At 42.4% G+C, this 20,842-nt stretch overlaps 1 protein-coding gene across 1 annotated transcript in view; it reads left to right on the forward strand.

Moving 5' to 3' along the window:
* The window catches only part of PARD3B (par-3 family cell polarity regulator beta), a gene marked incomplete at its 5' end in the record, with an annotated part of 417,421 nt that overhangs the window by 298,734 nt on the left and 97,845 nt on the right, over positions 1-20,842 (forward strand). The window lies entirely within an intron of this gene.

Consider the following 20,842-nt stretch of genomic DNA (forward strand, 5'->3'; position numbering starts at 1 on the left):
AATCTGATGTTRTTTCATTTTAATGTTCAGAAAAGTCTCTGATAAGATTGAAGAAAATTGTTTAAAATAAAATAGAAATGTTGGCACGTAATCCCATCAGTTACTAAAAAAAAAAAAAATTGTCCATTCAAGTTGTAGGTTGCCTTTGTAGCTAAAAATGCCTTAATCCACGGAGAATGCACTATAATGTATGAAAGCAATGTCTTAATTTATCACAGAACTTATTACTTCTGAGTTACACTTTGTGCTCTGAATAGYTGTACTTAACTTTTTACAGATAACATACACTGAAGTCTTGTTCATGATGCATTTTTAAAAATGGATTTTATTGTTTTTCTTTTCCAAAGAAAAAARGATGTTTTTACTTAACACGGAGGTAAATGCAGCGCCTGCTGGGTTTGGGGGACATAGTGGGAACTCCCCAAAGTTCTCCAGAGCTCAGCAAAGTGAAACAATCTCCAGATTTCAGCAGCCAGTTGTGGAAGTTGCTGCCAGTTTTTGTTGCTAACAGAGATGCTCTCCAGCCCCTAACTTTGTTCATTTGTATTCGATAAGGTTGGCAAATGTCTTTGATTAGGGGTTTTTTTGGAGTGGCCGTGCAGAGGCAACCTTCTTCTGTACTCTACTGTGTCTCGTAAAGAAAGGTTTTTCCCATTAGTGAAGCACTTAATTACATTGAAGCAGCATAGTTGCTTTGAGTTTTCAACTTACTTGGGCTGTAAAAGCAAAACGTAACAACTGTTACCATCTGCCGCTCTGATTCCTCCTCGCCTTTCCCTCCGTGTGCCCCACCGGCCTGTCTTCCCTTGTTTCATCCTTACAGTCTGATTCACAATCTTGTCATGGTACTTAAGGCACAGAGTAGCTTCAAGGCATGAAGCAGGAGATCAGTTTTTCCCAGGGAAGATGCCACACTTGTTCTGTGAATTAAGGGTTGCTACAAAGGTTAGCCAGAGCTGTAACAGCACCTTTTTTCTCCTTGAAAGGTAAACTTGACACATCTGTCACGTCTGAGGACTGGAAATCTCTGGCTTCATAGAGGAAAATGTGTCACTGYGGTGTATGTCGTCTGACCTAACTATCCTAGAGATTTTTGTTCCATTTATCTCGTACGCGCTTTATATAATGAAGGAAGTCTCCGTAGGCATGATCAACCACAGTGAGTGAGTGAAACATAATGGTTTCAATCAAGCTTTCTGCTAACCCAAGTTAGTTGTTACTCTTCAGTCAAAGGTGCTAGCTTTCACCTTGGAAACCAGTAATAATTATTCTATTCAGAGACGTTTTCTAGGTATTTCAGTAGCCACTGGTCACAACCTTGTGCTTAAATTTGTAAGGTGCTTTTTTATTCTGAATTTTAACACTTTATCCCTTTCAGAAGAATAACCTCCCCGTGACCTGAATTTGCGGAGGCTTGCGATGATCGCGGACRTGAATATCTGGCTGGGCAGCGGTGCAGAGCTGCCTGTGCCGGCCAGCCTGTATTCCAGGCATGCGCGCGGCCCCCGGAGACGCAGCTCCACAAACTCGGATTGCTGCTTTTCCTGTAGAAATTTATCCATGACATTGAAAGAGCTACCAGAAGAACTGAAGCAGAAAGCCCTAAAACTCCTGCACTGCACAGTTTATTATTACTAAATTACCTGCAAGAGCACCTCATTTCATCTCCAGGCAGAATGTCAGAATTGGAGCGCAGCTAAAGAGCGTCCAGGGAGGGATGAGGAAGGCAGCGAAAAGGGTGTCGTGATATTTTGAAAACTCGATGCAGTTTTGCTGGGCACCCACCCTTGATGCTGAGATTACGCGCCGAGGAGAGCAGAGCCCTCGAAGCGGCTGGCTGCTGCRGGGCCCCAGGTTGTCCCAGTGGGCCTTAGAGGCATGGCAGAGGACTTCGTTCCTTGACGTTGGCGTGATGTCAGGTTGAATTTTGTACTTACAAGATGCTTGATTTCTGACAAGGCGTGTCAGAGTTTTTCCTTCTAGCTCTACGTGGAGCTGCACACCCCCTCTTCCTCACAGAAGTAGCCAAAAGAAACAGCAACCACCTCCTGGAAACTGATRATAATAATAAAAAAAAATGTATAGCACATATATGTGTATGTATACACATATTTAGCCATGTTTTTTGGTTTTAGTATAAACTAGAAGATGAATTTTACCCTACTTCTGTGGGGGGAGAGAGTGCGTGTATACTTGGTTTGATACATGATTGTTATTCTTCAGTAAAGAAGTGAAAAATAAACTCAGTGCTAGTTAAAGAGGATTCACTTTAGTTCAGGCCTGTAGCACTGATCTGGTCAAAGACTCTTCACACTGCAAACAAAACTTGAGTATCTGTCATAACATTACAAGCTCCTTTTATATCTGCATCTGGCGATGAACTTGCAAAAGATCTTCCTTTTTATTCGGAGATTCTTAATTTCCTTTGCTCCTTCTGTGATGAAAAAGGACTTGAAATCGAGCAGTGTCACTGCTAAGGTTAAACAATTTTTCACTATGGAAAACTTTTGTTTTTAGAGGCAAGAGCTACTGCCACAACAGAGGACAAATGAGGGTGAAAATATGCATTTATGAACCTAGAACAGGGCCTATGAAATAAGAGTTGAGAATGCAATTATGAAAATGTCAACAAATATGCGGTAGATGTTTTATRTTACGCCTGTTGTTGGATCCGTTTGTACCCTTGCTGACACTTTAGAAATGAACTGTAAATTCTTCCGTCCTTCCTCCTGCTTGGTCTGCTCCATCCCACGCATGCAGGTGTTACAACATTGCTTTGAAACTAGCCTTTGAGATGACCCCAGTTCATCTCCCTGGAGCTATGTAAAGCCCCTATAAACAGAACGGGGATGTGTTGGAGGCATTTATAATCATTCTGTGTGAGGCCTAGGGCTYGATCTGGAGATGGAGAATATGTGTCTAAGGTATGGAAAGCTTAATTGACAGCCTTAAAGCACAGCAACGAGTAACCTGATAAATGGCACAGACTGTTAATTAGATGTCTAAATTTACCAATTATGTCAGGAAAATTAGGACACTGGGAACAATATGTCCCTAAGCTGTTCACTAAACAACTGCTGTGCTACTTATTTATATTTATCTGATGAAAAAGTCTGTGCTGAAAGGAGCATGGGAGGAAATCTCTGCTCTCGCACTAGTCTGAGGCTCCCAGAGCCCTCTTCTCACGGGCCCCGTGTCCTGATGTTCCCCAGTCTGCACTGGTTATTGTAACGCGTGGCCTGAGGAAGCGTTGAGCTGGTAGAGGCTTTTGATAGTGGTTGKGTAGGAGTGAGCCACGGGGGATTTCTGAGCCCTAGTCCAGCGCTCCGGTGCAACGCTCGCGAACGCCTGTTTGTTTTGCTGSGCCTCGGAGCAGGCCCACGCTGATGGTAGCGGGAGGGAGGCTGGTCTCCTACTTGTGATTCCTATTTAAATATGTAYGCATTTAAGTGAGTGTGTATTGCAAAATGTGGGATATTTGCACATGGCCATGATTATGTACACATTTAAATATGCTCACAGCTAAGTATGCAGACGTTTACGCAGGTACCCAAGCGCCGGGCCCGTTGTCCGCGGGGGGCAGGCAGCAGGCCGCCCTGCGCTGCRGCGGCCGGGCCGTGGCGCGATGCGATGCGCGAGGGGCTCCAGCCCCGCGCAGGCTCCCAGCTSCCCCGGCTTCGCTGCCTGCGTGTATCCTGCCTCTGCCAGTGGCAGTGGGGACTGTGATTTCAGTAGGGACCAGCTGACTCGCGAGTGGACAAGCAGAAGCGAGTAACTCTGTGTTTCTAATTCAGCCTTTGCCGTCCTTCCCCGTGCACCTGCTTTCAGGTGGGGCTATCTACGTGAGACACGGTAATAGCTTTCTAAGAGGGTTTTAAAATAATTTGGTGATTGCAAGGTTTTGTTTCTGATGCAGTAGGTTTTAGCTTGCTAGCTATATTCTCCCCAGAGCCTGTTTTGGACTGGTTGGTTGGTTTTTAATTCAGAAAGGAGTTGAAAAAGGAACACATTTGCAGCTAGGCTGCACAGTGTGTGCTTGGTTGAAGGTGCCTACGTACATACTGCTGTTGACTGGAGCTGATAGTGCCAGTTGCTAGCTGTCGCYGCGCCGTGTGCTTGGCTAGCGTCCCTGCTGTCGCGCGTGGGGTTGCTCATGCTCGTGCAAGCGCTGGCGTGCCAGCCCCGGGTCTGAGCGCCGAGCCAGCTGTTAGCTCGAGCCGTGCAGGAACGGCGCGAGGCATTCGTCAGGCAGGCGTTCGTTTGGAACCTTTGGAGGCGTGCGCAAGCTCTGCTCGAGGCGGGCTTCGGTGTTGGTGCAAGGAGCTCCCCCTGCTCCGTTCCCAAGCAGAGCCCTTGCAGGACTGCTAGGCTGGTGTAGGTACCGTTGTGACACCGAATAAAAGTGCGCTGGGGGCGTTTCCCCGGTGAATACGCGCTGCCTCGAGAGGGGCGCTGAAAAAGACAGTTCAGCAGCAGTGTTGTATCTTCCTGCATAAGCAAATATTCTTTTCTGTATGTTAATGTACAGGATAGGGTCTTGCATGTGCTTTTTTTCCTGGAAGAGTTCAGCTGAGAAGTTCTAAGGATTTTTTAAGGTAGAAGTAGATGCAAACAAAAAAGTACTGAGTGTATATTTAATTATTTTCACTTTTTTCAACCTTGGCATGAACAGTTTGCTAACTGCATGAGGCACACTCTACCATACAATTAATGTCAGATAAAAAGAGCCCTGTTTATTTTGATTTTAGTTTCATTTGTTCCAGTGGTTAATTATTTTCGTTGCTGAAGCAGGGGAAGAAACAACCTTTTTTTGCCCAATATTCAGGAAGTGCAGCTGAGAATTTTTTTTTTTTTTTTTTTTTAATAATCTCATATCACCACCTTAGCTTTAGCCCAAGGCCTCCAGCCATATCCTCAATGAACAAGTTCTCAGGGAAAAAAATCTGTGTTCTGCCTACCCCTTCCTTTGACAGCCCCTTGGCTGCCACGTTCCACCTAGGCTTTGGCTCTCTCTGAACCTCATGGGCCCTCAGGTCCTTCATGCTGSGGGGCTTGCTGAGAGCCTCACTGTGCACAGCAGCATTGAGTTTTCTTTTTTTGTTTTTCATGTTTTCTGGGACAGGATGATAGGCAAAAAGCAAGGAAGTCAGAGTCTCCTTTGGTGAGGAAATGATGGCCACGACTTCCTCAGCCAGCTAGCTGCCCTAGGCAGCTGCTTTGCTTGTGCCTAATAGGCAAATTTCTGTGATTCTGGAGAGATTTTGCCAAGTGTCTTGAGGTTTCAGCAACTAAAGAAGTATCCACCATTGTTCTTTGTCCTTTTCTCTGCTTTTCTGCTGAAGTTTCTTCCCAAGTACAAAAGAATCATCTGGTACACAAGCTACCTGTTCAGAAGTGCCACTGTTTTATGGTTCTGTATACTTTTCTAAGATGTTGTAGGAGCTAGAGGAGTCTTTCTGCCATTCAGAAGCATGCTCTCTTGGCTTGCATTGCTCTGGTGGCAAAAGCTTAAAAAGCTGTTGCGGGGGGGGGGGGGGACTAGCAGGTTCTGCAGGTTTGGGGAGGCCAAACTTTGTGCCTTTGAAAGTTGCGCTGTATAAGCAAATTAAGAAGGGGTGGAAAAGGAAACTTCACATCTATGGTTAAAAGCCTATTGAAAAAAAATCAGATTTTCTAGTTCTGTGTGACTTTAACAAGCTTTGAAAAGTACTAGAAACGAATACAATAGCTTATTCACGTGGATTAAACTTGGGCAATGGCGATGTGGAGAGATCACACGGTTTATATGATAGTGAATTCATTAGAGATGCCAGACTAATTCTTATTTAACACTGAGCTATCTCACCAAATTCATCCTTCTCTTCTCAGTCTTTGATGACTTTCAATGAAATAAAGGATAGCTTGCACTTTTAAAATTTATGCTATTATAAAGCACTTACCTTGTTACGTAGTTGGCTCTTATAAAACACTAGAAGGCTTTGCAACCTCGTCATTGTCCTATGTGTTCTGACTGTACTACTAAGCTGCATCATCTGTTGCTTCTTCCTTCACCCTGTTTTTCAATCACATACATGCAAATATAAATAAAATATTTGAAGAGATTATTCTTCTCTGGACCTGGCAGTTCTCCGAGACCAGTAAGTTCTGCAAGTGTTGATCCCCAAGTAAGAAAGTGCTCCAGCCAGACGCAAAAAGTGGATCCCATCTGATCTCATCATGATGAGGGGTATGAAGTGGAAAGCAGCCTGGTGGATAACCATATTCGCAATCTAAGATAGCTGCCAGTAGCCTGAAGAGCACATGTAAGAATTGCAGTGAGCAAATGGAATTAACGCTATACCAACTGACTTCTAAAGGTGCTCTGCAAGGAGAAGGATGCATTGCAGCAACCTGTCTTCGATGCAGAAAAGATCAAAATGAGACAGTTTTCAAGCTGAGGCTTGTAAAGAGAACTTGCAGTCCCCTGTCTGTTCAAACACACAAGGGTATCATGGGCCACTGAGAGGCTTTCTGGCCACGGATTCCTCGGGGGTTCACAAGTGCTACAAGACTTTAAACCAGTATGTCAGAATGTAGTCAAATGGGTTAGGATTAATAGTGACAAAGACAAGTGACTATGCTAGTTTTAACTCATGATTTCATGTTTATACCACAATAAGAGCTCAGGAAAGAGTTTGGATATTGCTAGCAACAAAGAGCCAGTAAGCTTGACAGCTGGTAAAAGCTGCATCTGATGATTTATGATTATTTCTGCTGCAGATACAGTTGCTAGAGTCACCTATTTTTCACTCTAGGACCATGAAAGGGTTAGAGATGAAATCCAGATCAGGAGCAGGGGGAAGCACATAGTTTCCTTTCCTAAGGACAGCAAGGATGGAGTTTGAGCTGGTGACAGTCAGGTGCATGGGTCTGTAGTTGCAGGTATGATTTGTCTGCCCAGGTTGAAAATTAGGCTTCAGGTTGGGCTCAAGGAATTGGAGTTCAGGAGGAATGAACATTTTTGGTTGTGTCTTGCTAGCCCTTAGAGACGTTTCAAAGATAGGTGCCAGAAGTGGCAAAGAGTTAAGATTAGCCCTGGTTAAGGTCATTGGGCCATATTTTAGGTCTAGGATTAACAATTAGAGTTAATTAAGTTTGAGTTAGGGTTCAGGAAAACCTGCAGAGTCCTCAAAACTGTGGTGGCTGGTGCCAGCAAAATCTCATGAGGTTGATGTTGATCTCAATTGTGAATCTAAACACTAATCTGTTGTTAACATTGGGGTTAGTATTAAAGTTGGGATGAGAAGGCCTGTAGTGGTTTTGGTGGATTCTGCAAGGTCAGTAGAGCTGAAAGGATGGAGGAACCATGGAGCCTGTGCAGTCCTGCATACCTGARTCCTACCAGTGTAGGGTTCCCTTCCTAGCCTTATGATTAGGATTGTGGTTGAGGAGAGCGGTAGTTGGAAACCTGGTCTTACTGCTGGATCCTTACRGCTCACCAGCAGAGGATGAAGACTATTGAGAGAAAGGTGCAGTGGCTTGTCCTTGCCTTTGATGAGGATAATCGTGGTTTGAGTCTGGGAAAGGAGAGCTCAAGGGACTGAGCATTTTTGCTGAATATGGAAGGGCCCAGAGGCTAAGGGGTGCAGGCTCGTGATAGAAGGAATATACATAGCCCTTGTAATTATTCGTCTTGTGAATATGGGTTGTTGAGTTATTTTTGGGTGTTGATTTGGGGTCAAGTGCAAGATTCAGAAAAGAAAGCACAGCAGTTTCTCAGAAAGCATTCAGGAGAGGACGAGTCTGAGAACTCCATTTCTGGAGCAACAAGATACGATGAGGGTTAGTTCAAAAAAATGGGGTCRTGAATAGAGTTAAGTTGGCTAAGGTTAATCCTGGGCTTAGGTTAGTGTTTAATGATTATAATAGAAGCTTTTCCTCATTTATCTTAATGTTTTTCTTTTAGATAGACAGCACTATTCCGTGTCTTGATAAAGTTGCATTGAGCTTATTTTCGACTGGATTTCTCTCTCTGATATTCAGGAAAATAATGCGTCTGTGAAATATCTTCATTTCTTGAAAGGAGACATGGAGTTTCTCTGATATGATAACTTGAATATCACAGGACAAACATAATGTTTGCATTTGTTCAGAGCAGCTGTTCTGTAAAATGGTAAACACTGGATCTACTAGGGAATTCAAGAGATGGGCTAGAATGAAACAGACCTTTCTCTTTTTGGCTCTGCCTCTGGGAAATGAGCATTCCTCAGCAGATGCTGTGATTTGAACCAAAAGGACATGCAAAGCTGAGGCTGCCTCCTGGGCCAGGTTCAAATGCAGGAGAGTGACTCCTGGAAAGAGGGGAGAGGATTTCTCAAATGGGATGTTGTTTGGCTTCTCTGTGCATTTGTTTTGTTTAGCTGTGCTGATAAAACACATTGGAATGTGGTATCTAGTAAACATGTTTTTTAAAAGCATAGTTAATACTCAGAAATTAACTGGGCTTCATTCTGCAGGTCAAGAAATCAGTGATGTTGAACATCTATCTCAATATTAGTGTTTTCTCCTCCCCAGAGTAATTCCCCGTGACAGAAGTAACACAGATATGAAATTTGTTCCTCCCATATGTATGTTTTCCTTGTCCTTTTTTGTTAAATCTAAATACTATATTTGAATTTTTCTGTATTCACACTGACAAAAAGCAAATATTTTGCACTTCAGTGCAGCTAAATCTGTTGTTTGCTTTCTTCCTATGTCCAGGCATTTTGCTTCTCAGACTTCCTATTCCTTCTCCTTGGTATTTCTTGAGCAGGACTAGGGGATTTTCAGTGTCATTTCACTTTCAAAGAGTACTAGTCATATTACATAAGTAGAAGTTATCACTGTGTTCTACTTAATGTGAAAATATAGTACATGAAGCTTGTACCTTTTCATGTTTATCCTATTTTTGACCAATTCTTTAAAATATTAGCAGTGTTTGTTAAAGAAGTCCAGCAGCAGCACTGGAGCATTAAGTGCACAAAAGATGCAGATGTTAATTCCAGCTATGGTGAGTGGACTTGCGGGAATGTGTTTTTTCCAAGTATATAGCTTTCCAGATACTGAAATTTAAGACCTTGGATTTGACAGTGATTTCTGCTTTATATTCCTGTGTATCTTCTGACTACGTTTTTTGAAAGATCAGTAGACGATATTTGTAAGGATACTTACCTATCCTGTAGCACATGGAAGAGAGATAGTGGTACAAGTGGGCAGCCATGTACAAGTGAGCCCAAAGACTGTAGGGAGAGGAGCATAAGCGTTTCATTTCCTCGCAGGAAGAAGAAAAAAATAAGGGCAGACAACTGGCCTTCTTAGTTACAGGGCATGGCAGAAAACATGATCATGTCCTATAAATYGATAGTGCAGCTTCATCTGAAAATTCTGTTCATCTTTGGTCCGTTTGTCTGGATGCAGAATAGATTTACTGTTACATAAGAGTACAAAGACAACTAAAGAAATGATTATTATTATGAGAAAAATTACATTTTAAATATTGTATCTAATAAATCAAAAGAAGAGATGGTACAAATGGTATACAGATGATATATTAGGCACTCTTTTCACTCTTCCTCTTAGAAGAGCAAGGATACAGTAAAGAAATGGAAATGCAGATGCTTAACTTRTTTCACAGTCAGGTCTCTAGTTTGTTTTACAGATGAAACACTTTCAACTAGACATAACTGATCAACTGTCAACACTYGTGTGGTGACATTTCTGTTTGTACCGTTGTAGGGACTTTTATGCAGTAAATGTTTGGGCCCCTGGCCAAAATCTGTGTGTTCAAGAAGTGAAGAGAGGCTTCTCCTCTCTGCCGGTGAAGGTGTTTTCTGAAGGATGAGTCAGGAAGGAGAAACAACACATGCAACTGGTTGCAGGTGATGGCGAATAACCATAATGTTCGCTGTAGTGAATAATGATCGTGTTCAGTTCATGGATCAYGCCTGTCAACCAAAACTGTTCCTACAAGTTGTTTTGATGGACAAAGGCTAACAATGTACACGTGCAGGAGAAATCAYGGTCGAATCTGGCCTGGTTTGGAAACAAATGAAGTAGTAATTTCATTGACATTGTTASCAATACAGTAGTTTTTATCAACACCATTTACTTACTATTCATACAATAATGCTCTCTTTTCCTGGCATCAGCTATGATATAAGTTTTAGTGAAATGACTGCCAGACTTATCTGTGCTCTTCAGCCTTCTATGCTGCTGTGGCCTTTGAATTAACATCTTCTCATTTTAGTGCCTTCATTTTTTTTTAATTTCTTTTTCAGACTTACTTTTCTTATGCTGGGGTGATAATGTGCACAATTTGTGGGATATTTGTGCTCATTTTTATCTCTAGATAAAATTAGCACCGCTATTTTAGTTTTAGAAATAGCCGAATGGGCAAGGATCACCTGAGAGCATGGAGCGATGGGGGTATTGGGAAGAGAAGCCAAAGCCTTTGTGGGGCAAATGCAGCATCGCTCTATCCGAATGCAAAAGCAGAGAAACAGATTTTTCATACGTTGTCACACRAAAACTGGCAAGAGGGTGATAATATAAACATTAATAACGCATCTTCTAAAATTAGCTTATGCACATCTGTGGCAGGAAGTCAATGTGTGAAAGGCAAGAAATGTGCAAGGAGGAAAAAGATTTGGGAATCTGGGCTGTTTGTTGGTTGTACAACTTTGGGCTACATGGTTGTAATAGCCTGCAAAGCAAAAGTACTTAATGGTTTTAAGCACTATTCTAGAAATTTTCTCTAATCTTGTCCAGTAAAACCTCTCTGTCATTCTGATTACTCCACAAGAATGATTGCTTTTAAGAGTCAAGAAACAGAAATGATTGCCAGGTCCTGATTGAAGCTTTCTAAAGAAAGTTTCTGGCACATAGTTCATGAGCAATGCTACTGAAAGCAGATACAGCAGAGCTGTGTAGTTCACATAATTGGCTAAAAATTTCAGTCAGTTAGTGCTGWTATTCTTTGTTTATAAAGTGGCACTCAGGAAAACTTTTCAATAAGTTCAGTCTAGTTTCCCAGTCTGATGAGAGAGAGAGTCCGTGGTGTGCAGCAACTGGGTGAAGCCTTCCCCAGGCTGACCCCTTGTCCTTCAGCTSCCAGAGCCATTTTGTCCCCTGCTTTTACCTGCACAGATTGGTCACTCTTTTGGCCTGAAATTAGCAGCGAGGTGCTGGAGGGTTASCAATCTTGCTCATTTGTCTTTATATATCCCACCAAGGATTATCCCCAGCAGAAAATAACTGGTATCCAGAACCCACAATATGTTGAAAGTTGAAACTACTTTACGTCATTTTCTTCAGAGTTTAAACCCAGCTATTACTAATCAATTTGTTTGCTAATTCTGCTTTCAAWATCCCAAAAAAACTAGTGGCAGAAGGTCTTGGCAAAGGCAGGTTGRAGTTCCTTTTCCCTGAGCATCACCACCCTGACATTTTGCTTGGTGTTGGTTTTGGTTGTAGGGAGGAGAACAGGGAAGAGCTTCCTTTTGAGACTTGTAGCAGAGGTTTTTGCCTAAGGAACTGGCAGAGAGCGACAGCCTTTGCCCCCTTCAATCCCCAAATGAGTGCTGTTAATTCACTGCAAAATACTGGGAAGCATCTTCTCATCAATATGTCCACACAGCTCTTATCAATGCTATTGAGATCAGAGTGTGATATTAAAGGGGAAATTGTTACCTGTTTTCCAGGGCTCGGTCCTAAGTTAGTGAACAGTGGAACTGCATCATTCCACTGGTTCTTTCTGGATGCATCGTGCGCAACTTTAAGGTTTTTTCTCCTGTTGGCTGTAGCTACRCTAAGACAAGTTTTCCTAAGAAAACCACAGAAATAAGCGAGTATCGGGTTTGTCAGTACATCACATAAAATGCCTTAAAGCTAGAATTTCTGGGAAGATAGCTGAGGGAATTTTGGAAGGCTGTACAAGTTCTTCTGGACTTGCCCTGAAAAAACATGGTGAAATTGCTTCATGTGGACAGCTGTTTGTCTGAAAGCTTCCTTTAGCATGATACAAAAATGATTCAGCCCCCTAAAGCATCACTGCAAATCTCTGCTACCGTCCAAGACACTTAAGGAATCGCATTTACAAGTTCTAATTGATAGCCACTGTTTTGACAGGCAAACAGATTTCTCCTCCCAGTGGCTTCATGAAATTGGCCTCCAGCAGACCTTACCATTAGCAGAATTCTACTGAACAGAATATACCAGCTAATAATAAATCTGTAGGGAAGGCTGTTAACCACAAACTACTATGTCTAATTAGTAATGTACAATAGCCAAGGCCGGGGAGGGAAGGTATTATTTATCAGAAGGACTGATTTTGACAGTTTAAAAATGCAAAAATATCTATTATTTATTATGCTGAAACACATCTTTCAAAACACAGTATATATAATTCCCCTCTCCTTGTCTTATTTTGGCATTGTTTTGAATGTTGCTGCTTTGTAAAAATGTCAACCGTAGTAGAGSCTGCAGGGCTGGGATTTGGGTTTCTTTAACCTCCAAAGTTCATCGCAGAACCTAACAAAAGTCTTCTGAAGTTTTTCCCTTTGCCTTTTCTACCTCCGTTTCCTGTTCAGCGCCCATGTCTCTCCCTCTTGCAAGCCTCCTGTCAAAAGAGGCCCGGAGTCTCCTCGTGGCGTACTGTCTTTCTTCAGCGTTTCTCAAGCACTGTGAGCAGTTGGCCTGAACAGCGCAAAGCTCCAGTACAGGCTAATGCGTCCTGCTGAGAAAGAGGAGCGTGTGGTTTTGGTAGCTCAGCTACTGTAGTGATCTCTGCATGCCTCCACGACTTATTGCTGTGCAGTGCCTGGGAGGCATGAGGTCTGTTTCCCAAGACACATTCCTTTTGTGGAGTCTCCAGCAGAAATCTCCAGGAAAGAGGTATTTCCGTAGCAGTGCAGCAGCAGAGCACATGAAAGGAGGATGGAGCAAGAGTGGGGGTGAGGAGAGAAAAAGGAAATGAGTGCGGAGAGACCTCAAAGAAGATGGGGAAAGTAGTAAAAGCAAAAAAGCCACTTAAGAAACTGATAGGAAATTGAGGCAGGTGGATATACAGCGATGCCAAAATCATAACTCCAAGGTGAATAGTAGAGAAAGAGTATAGGATCTCTTAAACTGGGCAAGTTGTCTTTACCTTTGATGTTCCAGTTTCTTCATTTGTGGAAGGGTATKGTATCTGCTTACCGTGAGAGATTGTTAGGGAGTGATTATGTCTTACAGAGCCTGGAGCTTTCACGGGGACCAGGGTGTTGTCTCAGTCCAAAAGCAAGGGAGTCCTCYGTATTGCTGCTCATTTTGCGAGGGTCATGTACTCTCCTGGAGATTACTAACTGTGCAGGTCTGCTTGGAGCTTGCCGTTAGCAGCTTCACTACATGAAAGTCAGATAAGCCCCGGAAAATTCCCACTGTGGCAAAGAAGGGGAGGAAAGCATGTGGTTTGGTTGAGAAGGTGAATATTGCTGATGTGAGATGATTAGCAAGTCTGACACCTCAAAGTATCATGGCTCTGAGTGCAAATGTAGCAGGTTTTCAGGTTTGTTTTGCAAATGTGTTGTGTATTTAATTTGTGTTGTGGTTTTTGTATCTGCAGTTCTCACAGTGTCACAGTTTCAAGTTGTTCTTCCATTGCCAAAGAGAGTTGAGCAAAATATTTTGTAGTGAGTGGATATTCTCATATAGTGCCTTAGCAGCTGAAATGCAAAGAAAAGCATCAAGTATCATCAGTTACGTTACAAGAAAGATGAAGAGTCCTTCCTATCGTAAACATGCATATAATACATATATATACATAGATACAGGCTATAYATACATGTCTATACATATGTACTGTAGTAAATTCTGGGGCTGTGCCACGAGTAGCAGGGGAAAAAGAGGAGACRTGGAACAGAGGGGGAGAAAGCATGAAAGAAAAGAAAAGAAACAACTCCGCAGCCTGTTTTTGTCAAGTTTAGCTCCCAAAGGACCATCTTTTTCCTCCCTTCAGTTCAGCTTTTCGCTCTCCCTGTCGTTCTCAGCTACGTGCTGAGGGCTAGAGGCACTGGCGGGACACGGAGGGACGCTGGCTCTTGCTGCACTCACCATTTCCAAACCCACATCTGAGAAAATGGCCGAATCAGCAAGTAACTGCTGCAGGCTGCCCAGGGATTCGCCTGTGCCTTGCTCCTGTCTCCCTGCCCAAACATCGGAGAAGCGGATTCGCTCAGCAGCTGCATTCCTCTTTTTCCAACGTGACAGAAGATAACAAATTCCTGGAAGAACTACTGGCTATCCAGAATGTCTGCTGCTTGCTTTTGTTTTGGTGGAGAAATGAGAAGATGTGTGGCTGTGAAACAGAACTTAAGCAGCAGGATCAAGGGAAAAGACGTTTCTGCTCTGGTCCTTTCCCTGTGCTTTGAGCACGGAGCCGGAGGTGGGATTACCGTGTTGTCCCCAGTTTGGCGTTTGCCGGCCCTGTACAGGACAGGGGTAGCTGTGCTTCTGCACGCTGTGTAAAACAATCAGTATTCACTTCAGAAGAAAGAACTTGCCTGTAGGACAGAACAAAGCACTGGAAAAATGGCTAGTGCTGTAGGAAAATATGGAAAAATAAGAATATATGGGAATAACTCCTTACTTAGGTGAAGGGTAATTACACAGTCTGGTGGACAAGCAAGTAGAGCTTGGTGCRTTGGACAGACTATAAATCAGCTTCTCCTTCTGGTCAAGCAGTAAATCATGGTTGTGCTGTATTATTGTAGGTTTTTATATCCTGATACACGTGATGTGGTATGCAGAATTCTTGTACTGGTGACCAAAAATACTCAACAACATTGTCATCAGGTGCTTGAAAGATTATTTAATGGAAACAAATGCTGAGCTGCTGTACAATATCACTAATTTTACAGTCAAATAATAATAGGGGAAGAAGCATCTTAACAAGCAACATCTCCCACTCTCTGACAACTTCAGCCTATCTTCTAAAAATAAGTCCTTGAAATACTAAGGACTGCTCTTCATAGCTGCTGTTTATTGTCTATATTTACATAGTGGCTGTTGAGAGTTGCTCCACTCTGTTTTAAGAGACAGACCCCTTCTGGTTTTGCAGCAACCAACCACTTCTAACTCAAGCGTCCCAGATTTTAGGGTACCATCATATCTGTTGGGTTTAGTCTCTGGACGTCTCGTATGCTGTGGAGGTAGTGTTTGGTGCTCATGGACAGAGCTACCTCACTGGGCAGGTCTTCCTGATGCCTAACTACCAGAATAAGTTACTGTAACTTACTGTTGGCTACGCTAAGGACAAGTTCCCCACTTGAAAAATGGGGCTCAAGGCTTGAGGGTGCGTGAAAAGATTTTGGGATGTTTGTTCAGATTACCTTCAGTCTGCAATTTCAAGGCGGGGGAGCAGCCCCTTGCGCTTCGCGTTGAGGACGGCCTCCAGCCGTTGCCCTGGKGCAGAAACGCAGCTAGCGTTCAACACAGCAGTGCTGGCAGCGAGGAATTCCTTTTATTCCTGTCCGCACGGCTGGTGCTTTCAGGGTGAGGCTCGCTGCGTAATTTGGGGCTTTTGTTTGACGTTTCGTTTCCGAGAGTGACCCTCTCTGTTGGAGATTATAGATCTATTATTTATTTGTGAGGTGTTGCAGCAGGCAGGCTTCTCAGACGTGGTGCTATGAATTCTTTGATTAGCCTTTAAATCTGTGAACAATGTGATGATCCAAGCATTAATACAAATGTGATTAACTGCCTTGTCTTAGCTTTGTTTGCTTTGTTCTACTGATGCCTCCAAGTTACATAATGACTAGTATATGCAGTATATAAGGCAGTTCCTCACTGTAGCAGATTTTGTGGCAAATTAATTTTCCCTTTAGCAAAGCTTCCGTAGGGGAAAAATTTGCACTCTTGATATATTTTGAATGAACTTTTGGAAGGTTTACGTAGTACGGAATGAGGAAGGTTGCCTGAAATGCTGAGGGTTAATGCTCCCTGCTCCTAATTTGGAATTCTAGATAAATATGGTTTCAGCTTTGATCCTATCTGGACTAATTCTTTGTCACTGGACTAATTAATTCAGCATGCTGGAGAAAAGATACTAATTTGAGCATCAAAGAAATAAAGGGGTGGGGGAGAGGCTGTATTTAATCAGAGTTGTTAGAAAAAAAAACAACCAAGTTTTACTCCCATTGGAGTGGATCTGGAAGCTCAGTCATTTTAGTCTAGTTTCAGTAGATGGATACAGTAAATTTTTTTAAAAGGTGGAGGATGGGCTTGTTCTGGCAAAAGAAACAGTAACAAAATGTGGATGTTGATAATGTGATTTTTTTAAATGAGACTGTTTCACTTAAAAAAAAAAAAAAAAAAGAAAAAGAAAGAATGTGCAAAAGATTTCTTTTTCTTTCTTTGTGTTTTCTACTTAACTTTTCTTGCTGTCCATGAGTTTTACACTGATTGCAGTGTTCAAATAATGCACGTTACCTCCCAAATAGATTTGAAGACAGCTAAGTATGAACAGACTGACGTTCCTGAAGTTCAGCTAAATTTGCGAAACACACGTCACGGTTACAGCACAGAAAGTTTTACCAGGTGGTCTTGCACCTCAGTTGATTCAATGAATCTGAGGCAAGCTTTTCCCCTTTCCAGTGGAGCTRTTTTTGATTCTCTGGAATTACCTTGCAGGGTGCTTCTCCCTGCCGCCTGCGCCGTGCTTGGCGCTGCCGTGGAAGGGAAGCGCAGCAGGCAGGGAAACACCAGCAAATCCAGCCAGCRGCTTTTCTCCCCCCCTCCTCCAAAATTGGTGTCTCCTATTTGGTGGTGATGGTGCCAGGTGGGAGTAAGGGGTCCCTGGGGCCCAAGCCTCCGCTGGAAGGGCGCTCTGCTCAAAGTGACAGCCTCTGCCAAAACCCGCTCTCTTCTTTCCACAGTTTTTYCAGCTTTTATAAGCTTTTGATCCCCCTAGTATTAGTACTCTGTGGCCGACTTCAGCCCAATAAGTAAACATTTAATAAGAAGCCTTTTAGGTATTTAGAAAACCACTGAAAAATGTAAAAGATGTATTTCATTAATGCTGCTATTAACATAAATGTAAAATGAGCCTGGYCGGTAATCACAAACAAGTCTGACTCGCTAAGGCTCTTTACGGCAATGTTTAATACTCTGTAAAAGTGTATGTATGAAAGTGATTAATCAAAGCACAGCACTGCTTCTAGAGTATTTCTTCTGCTGTAAAGCTGAGTGATAAAATAACTTAAAACACACAGCAGTAGTGGCAGTTAATAAGCTTTTTATAGTCCCTGTGTGGACCTGAAAATCATACCTTATTAGTATCTTTATCTTTCTTGCTCACTCATTCATTCTTACTCACATTTAAATTTAATTTTAAGGGTTATTTCTTGTCTTTCAGAAGGGAGCTGCTTTAATAATCTCAGCATTTTTCCCCATTTGCTGTGAAGTGACTAGGAGCCAGAGCTTTTGTTATATGTACTTTACAAATCACTCTGGTTTTTTACAGATCGTTTCTGGAGATGTCAGGATTTTATGACATTGTTAGCCTGTGCATCTTGCTCGACTGCGTCTTACGCTGTCCTGAATTCTGTCGCCACAGAGGTTTGCAATTCCATTATATACCCTGCTAGCTGCAGTGACACCTACTGATCRGAGCAACTGAATTAACTAGAAAGTCCAAATGGCTGAATTTAGTCAGCAAGCTGCTTAGGGCTCTACCGGCAGATGTTTCTCCTGCTTAGAAGTCTGGGACTTTAGAGACCTCTCTGCTTTTTAATCCTTGAAGCAAATATCAACACATTYGAGATGTGGAAGCTCAGAGCTCCACACGGATACGAAGGGTTGCCATGACCACAGCTTTAGGTCTCGCCTGCAAGACATTTATCCCAAGTACAACAGAGCAGRCCTATAGAAGGTTTGTTTTAATTTTCATCTTTACAAGCCCTGTGAAGCGTACTTACGCTTTTAAACCGTGGCCAACGGAATAATAATAATTACAGCAAAAAGGCGACGCATATTTGGCATTCAGAGCTTTCGTTCATTTAACGCTTCTAAGGGAGAAAATGCTAGTTATTTGCACGACATTGATGTTTTCCTTTGAAAGATAAAGCAATAGGATGGTTCCTCACCATAGTAAAACATGTTTTCGACAACATACTGTGCATGTGCTTTTCCCCTAGGGATGACTTATTTGCATTTCTGTGTCTCTGAGATCTGATCAGGTAGAGAAAATCCCTTTCTACTTCTGCACGTGGGAGGACTATGCTCAGGGCAGTTGGAATATTAGCGTTCTCGACTGAAAAGCCTGCGAAGGGTATTGGCACTTTACCTTCTTCAACAGGGCTTCGCAGGTGCTTACAGCGGGTAGTCGGAGGACTGGGGCAGTCGTTCGAACAACCTGCGAAGTTACGGATTTCTTTGCTGTCGTTGTGGTTACCAGTGAYTTTGCTTGAATTAAACTCATACAGAGGGATATGGAATGACAGGATACAAATGATCCATTTATTTTCAGGTCATCAGTTCTTCCATTTGCTACATAAAGTTTTCAAAGAGTAACAATTGCATCTGATACCAACTTAAGAGAATTTTATTGCATACAGTGTAGCAAAACAGACCTTTTAAAAATTGATGTGCTATACATTTTTCATTAATATTTTTGTTCTTCTGTCAATAGTATTAATATAAAAGGCAGATTTTACCATAATCCAATTATTTGTTACCTAGAGATTTGGAAACCTCAAGTCCTAAAGCCATTCAGCTTTCACAGAATTTTAATACGAATTTTATTAATTCTATAATATAATTGTGACAGTAGGTTTCATCCTGTCCTTACTGAGGTTGGTAGGGACTTCTCACTGAATTCGGTGTAAACAGGATCAAACCCAGTTGGATGGTAGACACTCTTCCCGTTTGTTTTTTGTCCTGTAAGCAGTAGAGAACAAGCAAGCCTGTAGTGCACAAAGCTGTGCAAAATTGCAGTGGGTAGAAGTTCATTTCATCACTGTAAGCCCGTGGTAATTTAGAACACACCAGCGAACAGGCCATAAATTTTAGGACGTGGTGTGTAAATTCAGGCAGAGATGAYGCGGGATTTTTGTGGTTCCGTGCTGCATACTCTGTATTGCTTTCCTTAACAGTGTTAAATTTTTACTGTTCTTATTTTTAATGTTTGTGCAAGAGTTTTTGTTGAGCTGCAAAACATATTACAATAATAATAAAAAAGATATGGATTTTTAGGATTTAATAATGTGCAAAAGAGGCTAAAAATCTGAATATTTTTCAGCCTTGAGCTATATGCTATATATTTAGTGTAACAGGTGAATATTGTAAGCCTGTCCAAATCCCATGTGAAGGCAGAAATAGAAAAAAAAGAAAGAAAAAAAAAGAAATTGTTTTCATCAAGACCAGCTCACTATTCCTGATTTATAATTACACTAGAACTTGCCAATTTGTGGCAAGAGCAGTTACACCAGCAGACAGCACTATTTTTGCTGACAGTTGTCAAGCTGGCAGTTATTACAATCAAAATTGTCACTTTATTTTATTGGAAATGTATTTCCTCAGTAAGCAAGGAGTAATACCTGGACTAGAAAGTGAGAGGATGTAAAATCTTTTCTTTTTTATATATGTTTCTCTCGAGTATGCAGCATATCAACCTTCAACTCCCTGCAGCAATACAAAATGCCCAAGAATAATGTTTTCCAAATCAATACATACTACAGTCGAATATGAGACTCTGCAAGCCATAATTGAAACTGTGGGAGAAAAGTAGGCAGACTGAATATAAACACAGTACCGGAGTTGGATTAGGCCCAAGATGCAAGTGCTAATGTAGGCTCACTCGAGGGAACTGCCGGGAGACCTCTGCGGCAGGCGCGAGCGGCAGAAAGCAGAGGCTTTCCCCGTGGAGCCTGCTGCGCTCATCCCAGGAACATTTAGAGCAACATATGCGACGTTTCATCTAGCTTTTGTTTTAATCCAGAGTGGTTTCAATCTGTGAGCTCTTCTCGCTCTTTCTTAGTCTGCTCCTTCCTGCTCTTGCCCCGTGTCAGACCGGGTTTGTGGCTCTCCAGCCGCTGGGCACTGCCAGCACTCGGAAACCAGCAGTGCACTCAGCGCGTCGCACTCTTCCCGGGAAAAACAAAAGCGTGGCAAGTGTSTGCTGCTTCCCTTCTGGGGTTCTGAAATGAGCGAGGCTATAGAAGGAGAGAGAATTGAAGATGGTTTGTAGATGAGCTACATATATATTTCAATAGGAAATGTGTATTACACTCCCTGAAAGAGTGTAAGGCACCAGCGTTACTGCCACACACAAGGAAAAGGAGGAAAAGCTRCGCCGTGAGATGCCACTCTTTCTACGCCCAGCACACATGGCAAAGCCATGATAAAGCACCTCACACCCAGTATTGCCCCTCTCATTAGCGCCAAACGTGTCTCCTGCCCATCATTCCCTCCATAACCAAGTTCTTACTGTTTGGAAAACTTGTTGCAGGCTGCCTAAGAACGTCATCTGGCCGCAGGCTTGGAACTATTGATTCAGTGCACTAAAAATTTGGATCATTACCTTATGAGACTGACTGACTGTTTGCAAGATTTCTGCTTTGGTCCAAGGAGAAATCTAAAGTCAATAATTTACAGCTTAACTATATGCACAGTAGTTCAACTATTCCACTTGAGGCAATTTAAGTTGACATGAAAAATAAAAAGGGTTAAAGAAGGATCACTCAGGCAATGCTGCAGACTTTCAGAGGAGTTTACTGTTCTGAGTTGGAGTAAGTAGTTGGCACTATAGCACGTTTAATGAAGAAATCRTTACTTTTTTAACATAGTCGTT

The sequence above is a fragment of the Rhea americana genome, unplaced genomic scaffold (assembly GCF_003343005.1).
Source record: "Rhea americana isolate MKP2758 unplaced genomic scaffold, rheAme1 scaffold_15, whole genome shotgun sequence".
NCBI lineage: Eukaryota > Metazoa > Chordata > Aves > Rheiformes > Rheidae > Rhea > Rhea americana.